This window comes from Manis pentadactyla, chromosome 18 (assembly GCF_030020395.1).
Source record: "Manis pentadactyla isolate mManPen7 chromosome 18, mManPen7.hap1, whole genome shotgun sequence".
Taxonomy (NCBI): Eukaryota; Metazoa; Chordata; class Mammalia; order Pholidota; family Manidae; genus Manis; species Manis pentadactyla.
In genome coordinates, this window is record NC_080036.1 from 2362823 (window position 1) to 2369316 (window position 6494).

A 6494-nucleotide genomic window follows, 5' to 3' on the forward strand; every position below is an offset into this window, starting at 1 on the left:
CATTTAAAAAAGCCTACGTAATCGATTGCTCTTCTGGATGCGTTTATGCAAATAATCGAGCCAAAGATTAGTTATTTTCTAGGGGAGAGTAGTATCGTTTCAATCACGCGGCCTTTATCTGTACTACATCCTAGTACTAGTCATGGGGACATAAACTGAATTCAGAATTCTAGTTTCCCCAGAAAATATCTGGCTACGATTCTCCAGATGTGTTAGTTGTTGTTCTTCTCCCCCCATCATTTCTATTAAAGTTTCGCTCTTTCCGGTTCCCATATTCCACCACGCATTCTTCATCTCATCACGTTGGTCCTTCCGGAATGGAAGATCCAACTGCAGATGTTGCTATTTAACCTCATAACGCCATTGGTTCTACCTTGCCTAGAGGCCATAAAACTGCAAATAGTCATAGAAATGGAACCCGGAATAGAAGTGCCCGTCTTCCGAGGGCCTCCTCAACTGACCGCTGATGGAGACCTGACTGCGCCCTTTAGTGCACCCCTTCTCAGCATGAAGCAGCCAGAGCGGTCGTCGTCGCCCCCCTTTCCCTAGCAGCAGCTAGGGTCTCTATCTGTAGAGGGGGGAATGAGACAGGGACCCGTGGGCTTAGACAGAGTAGGGTGAGGGCCTCCGGAGAAAGCAAGGCAAGACATTCACGGTCGAAGCCATGTCACAATCCATGTCAAGTCCCTATCGAAACTCTGTGTTCAGCGGTATGCAGAGTCGAGGTCACACTAATTCTCTAGGGTCGAGACACTAGACTAGGAATGTAGACATCTTCAGTGAGATCAGTTCCAGGTCAGAAGGCCAGGAGCGACTCGGCCTTGAATGTTTTGAGCGTTCGGCAAAGGCATCTCAGCATAACCCGTGACTTCACTGTCAACAGCCCTGGCAGACAGACAGCAACCCAGCCGGCCCATCTTGAGGGCAGGGCAGCACAGGGCAGGTGGTGCAAGTCCACACCCTAAGCCCTCAATTCTCAAAAATCCTCCACTGCCTCTAAATCCCCTAGACAACACACCACCGCAGGCTCTCTTGTTCCCTCCTGGGGTGAGCCAAGAGCCCCTTCCGCCCAACCCCCCCCCACCTCTCTCACTTTATTTCTAAACAAAGAAAGCCTCTCCCTGGCTCTCCTACCTTGGGTGTCTGTGAAACTCATTCTTGGACTTCACAAACAAGAACCCTGGCATCGTCAACTCAAAGAATCGGGTGGCCACTGGAAAGGCTTCCTAGCTTTCTCCACCTACGTTATCCTCCATGGGGTTCTTTCCCTCTGGGTACCTAGTTTCTCACTGTCCTTCAGGGTCAAGAAGACCCTTCACCAGAAAACTCCTAGGGGGTGCTGAATATCACCTTCCGATCTTGTCAAGTTGTGACTCCGAAACTACTCAGTCTTCTTTCTTTGAAAATATCTTGTCGGTTTCCAGCCAGGACAGAGGTGAAATATCTTTGGCACTATTGAAAAACACCCCATTGGGTGTAAGGAGTGGAACTCCCCAAAGAGGGTGCAGAGGACATGACCTTCCTAGGCTCCAGAGCCACTGGCAGAGACAGCAGCAGGGAAGAATGGACGCCCCACCCACCCTGCCATAGGTGCCAGGTAGGCAGAAAGCCAAGCCCAGGTGTAGGATGTTCTGAGAAACAATGAAAGAAAGAAAGAAGGGAGGGAGAGAGACAGAGACAGAGAAAGAAAGGAAGGAAGGAAGAAAGAAAGGAAGAAAGAAAGAAAGAGAAAGAAAGAAATGGTAAGAAGGCAGTGGCTATTCCTGGGAGACCAAGGCTCCTCCTTAACAAATATGTCTGGATTTGGAAAGGAAGAGACAGTGTTACTTCCCTGCCTTGCTTGGACCCTACAGACACAGATTCGGAAGAGCTGCTTCCGGCAAAGATGTGGGCTTCTGCCAGTCCTCCCAGGATGCTCTCTCTATCTACCGGCTCTGGTCCCTACCAGATTTCCCCTTGGTGGCCGTGGAAAGGAATAAAGTAGCAGTTGGAGTTACATTCAGCATTACAGTCCTTCCTTTCTCCCCCACACTGACTTCACATCTCCCCACCCCCATATTTTCTCCCCTCATACATATCCTCTCAAGGCTTATTTGTCATTCGCTTTTTGTAACGACGCTTTCTTCGAGGCTATGCTGGGATCTGGAAGACTTTGCTTAGATTCTAGTTGGAATGCTCCTCCTAGTGGCCAAAGTTCTTCTAGGTCGTCATTACCCTGAGGGCTGGCAGTGATTTTTCGGAGCCCTCGCTTTCAACCCGTGGGATTTTCTAACATATTTTGGTTCAGCTGTGTCTGGCCACCAATGGTGCTGTCACTCACTTTTCTGTCCCATCGGTCACAGGGTTTCCAACAGGATGGTTATGAAGCTAACTCCTCAGGACGTAAAATGAGCTGAGTATGATTTGGCTAGATAGTCACAGCCTCCAGACCCATGGTTTCTGGTGACGGAAGGTGGCGCGCCTGCTTAACTTTTTCAAGTTTCAAGGATTCTCCTCCCTGCTGCCCACTGACAAATCCAAAACTCTCTGGGGACCGACAGGGAGAGGGAGGAAGGGAGGAGAGAGAGAGAGAGAGAGAGAGAGAGAGAGAGAGAGAGAGAGAGAGAGAGAGAGAGAGGAGAGATGTGGAGATGGATGTCAGAAGACATCAAAGGGCTTCGTGAGCCCTGACCGATGCGAGCCAGAAGGAGGGGACTGGACTGAGGCCTGGGACAGGGACAGGAGGAGTCTGCTTCACCAGCAGCAGCCGGGCCCGGTGAACGGGATCCCTGTGTCCGCCCGCCTCAAGAAACAGGGCATGTTTAGGAGGGTGCGGGGCCCGAAGGGGAGTTTGTGGGTTGGGGGGCCGGCCCACCCCCCCAACTCCCACCCCCCAAAAGCGTGTCCCAGGTGTTCCGGTTGCACACTGCACTTGCACGGGGGAAGCGTGGGGACCCGTTTCCAGGTGGTGTGTGTGTGTGTGTGATGTGTGAGGTCAAGGGGCTTTGGTGAAGATTGTCCCGCAGGTTGGTTTTGCTCGCTCGCTGGCTGGCTGGCTCGACCCCCGCCCCTGGCGTCTTTTTCCAGGAGGGCGTGGATGTCTGACCGCCCCGATCCCCTTGGGCAGGGAGGCAGTCGGTCAGGGCTTTCCTCCCTTGAGTGGCCTTGGCACACCTTTGCGGGTAGGGCGGGGGCGTTGTGTATTTTCCTCGGTCGGCTCTTGCCTCTGCCGCCACAAAGAATGGAAGGGCAGAGACACGGTAATGAAGCAGCAGACCAAACGTTTTATTGTAAGTGACTGAAAGAGAGGAAAAGTGCAGGCCACCTCAGGGAGGAGGGGCGCCCTCGCCCCGAGAGGTTTCCGTTTTATTGGAAGAGAGCAAGTGTACACTTGGAGAGAGGGGAGTGTGAGATAAAGTTTGAAGGCATGAGCTTAGAAAGTGCAGGCGACCTCAGAGAGAGGAGCGCACCTACGGTTTCAGAGTCGGGTTTTCGGTTTTTATTTCATAGGCTAGGCAGTGGACGATGATCAGGAATGCTGCGACCCCGGGCCGGTTGCGGACCGGCCAAAGTGCCCCCAGAATATTCATCTTTGTTCAGACATTAAGTTTCTTCCTCCCTCCCTCCCTCCTCCTCCTCCAGAAAATATACTTCGTTGATCCCTCTCCTGGGTAATCAGCTTCTGTGTGGAAACATATCAGTCAAGATGGTCTGCCTTGCCTCCAGTGGGGGCTGAGGCGCCATCGGTTTGATTAAAATGCAATCTTAGCTTTAAGACAGAATTCTTCCTGAAGAGGCTGGGCCTTTGGGCAGGTGCTCAAGTCAGTCTGACGCTGGTATGTGCTCACTGACACGAGGAAAGCACAGGCTACGGCTGAGATGCTTTTCTTTGCCTGGGGAGTATTCACACTTCTAGGCCAACTTGCTCCTGGCCTTGGCGCTTTCTATCTTTTCACTGGTTTACTCTCTGGGGCCCTTCTAGTACGCTGACCGGCCTTCTTCTCTTTCCCGCCCGCTCCTCTCTGTGTTCCTGCCAAACACATGTGCCCGGAGTTCTGCTGGGTTCAGGCCGGTTTGGTTCGTGCGTCTGTCCATCGGCCGACATCACGACGAGGTCTCCGTGGGGTTGGAGCCTTTCCTTTATTCCTGTTTCCTGACAAGGCCGTCTGTGGCGATTCCGGTGACTTTGCCTGTCCCTCCCTAAGTCTTTAGGAAGAGAAACGTGTCCTTACAAAGAACACCCACCGTGTGGTGGTATACATACACGTGGACTCACAGGTATAGGTGTCTATGGGTACACGGGCACGCACGCCTATGAACGCGTGAGCGTATGCATGCGTGCTTGCGTGTATGTGCGTGCTTACTCTTTTCTTTCAATGCCAGAGGAAAATGCTACTCCTTGTGCTTGTTCTTCTTCTTGCTCTTGTTGTTGTTGTTCTTGCTCTTCTTTTCTTTCTTCTTGGTGTCCTTTCTTACCTTCTTCTTTCTTCTTGTTCTTTACATCTTTTCTTCTTCTTCTATCTTCTACTTCTTTGCTGTTTTCTCTCTCTTCTTCTTCTTCCTGTTCTTCTGCCTCCTCTTTCTTCTTCTTCCTTCTTTTGCTTTTCTTTCTCTCTCTCTCTCTCATCCTTTCTCCTTCCCTTTTTCCCTCCCTTTCTCTTTCTCTGTTTTCTTCCACCCCCTTTCTCTTCTCTCTCTCTCTCTCTCTCTCTCTCTCTCTCTCTCTTCTGTTCCTCCCTCCCTCTCTTCTCCCTGCCTCCCTCCCTTCCTTCCTTTTCTTTGGGGTGGGGATATCATTAATGAAGAACTACATGAGGAGCATTATGTTTCCTAGGCTTCCCCCATCACCAAGTCCGCCCCCTCCCCCCCACCCCGACGGTCACTGTCCATCAGCGTAGTAAGATGCTACAGAATCACTACTTGTCTTCTCTGTGTTGTATGACCCTCCCCGTGCCCCCCCACCCACATTATGTCTGCTAATAGTAATGCCTCCCCTTCCTCCCCCCCTTATCCCTCCCTTCCCACCCACCCTCCCCAGTCCCTTTCCCTTTGGTAACGAGTTACTCCATTCTTGGGTTCTGTGAGTCGACTGCTGTTTTGTTCCTTCAGTTTGTATTCTTTGTTCTTATACTCCACAGATGAGTGAGATCGTTTGATACTTGTCCTTTTCTGCCTGGCTTATTTCACTGAGCATAATACCCTCTAGCACCATTTCTTCTCATGGCCGAATAATAGTCCACTGTGTTTACATACCACATCTTCTTTATCCACTCATCTACGGATGGACGACTTAGGTTGCCTCCATTTCTTGGCTATTGTAGGTAGTGCTGCGATGAACATAGGGGTGCATCTGTCTTTTTTCAAACTGGGCCGCTGCGTTCTTAGGGTAAATTCCTAGGAGTGGAATTCCCGGGTCAAATGGTATTTCTATTTTGAGCTTTTGGAGGAACCCCCATACTGCTTCCCCCAATGGTGGAACTGATATACATCCCCACCGGCAGTGTAGGAGGGTTCCCCTTTCTCCACAACCTCGCCAGCCAACATTCGTTGTTGTTTGTCTTTTGGATGGTGGCGATCCTGACTGGTGTGAGGTGATAGCTCATTGTGGTTTTAAATGGCATTTCTCTGACGGTGATGAGCGATGTGGAGCGAGCATCTTTTCCTGTGTCTGTTGGCCATCTGATTTTCTTCTCTGGAGAAATGTCCGTTTCGATCCTGTGCCCGTTTTTTCATTGAATTATTTGCTTTCTGCCTGTTGAGGTGCGTGAGCTCTTAGTCTATTTTGGAGGTCAACCCTTTATCGGATCTGTCACCTACGACTATATTCTCTCATACTGTAGGATGCCTTTTTGTTCTATGGGTGGTGTCCTTTGCTGTACAGAAGCTTTTCAGCTTGGTATAGTCCCACTTGTTCATTTTTTTTTGCTTCTGTTTCCCTTGCCCCGGGGAGATAATGGTCATGGAGAAGTCGCTCATGTTTACGTCCAAGAGATTTTAGCCTAGTTTTTTTTTTTTGAGAGGGCACCTCTCCTATGTATTGATCAAATGGTTGTTAACAGCAATAAAATTCTGTGGAGGGGACTCGATGCTGAGGACCTATGGAGTGGAGGGAATGCACTTGTTTCCCTCAAGTTCGTTCAGAGAGATAATTTACTGTGCTATAATACAGACTTACTAAAATGCCCTCTTGAGGTACCGTGTCACGGAGCTGGTGCACAGTTTAGCTTCTTTTGCTCCTTCCTGCCTTAGCTCTCTCTCCTCATTAAGCAGCGTTGCAGGGAGAGGGCCACGTGGCCTGCCAGGTCAGTGAGAGCCCAAGTGGACCAAAAAAGAAGAGCATAAAAGTGATAACTTACCTACACGGCACGTTGGCTGTCACACCAGCTGCAGGTGAACTCAGTTCCAACTTGGCCTGCGCCGGAAAGGCGAGCTGAACGTGTGAGTCCTCCCAGGAGTTAGACCTCTTTCGAGTGTGGGTGAGAGAAGGATTCAGTCATTACACCGGTTCTGGAGGT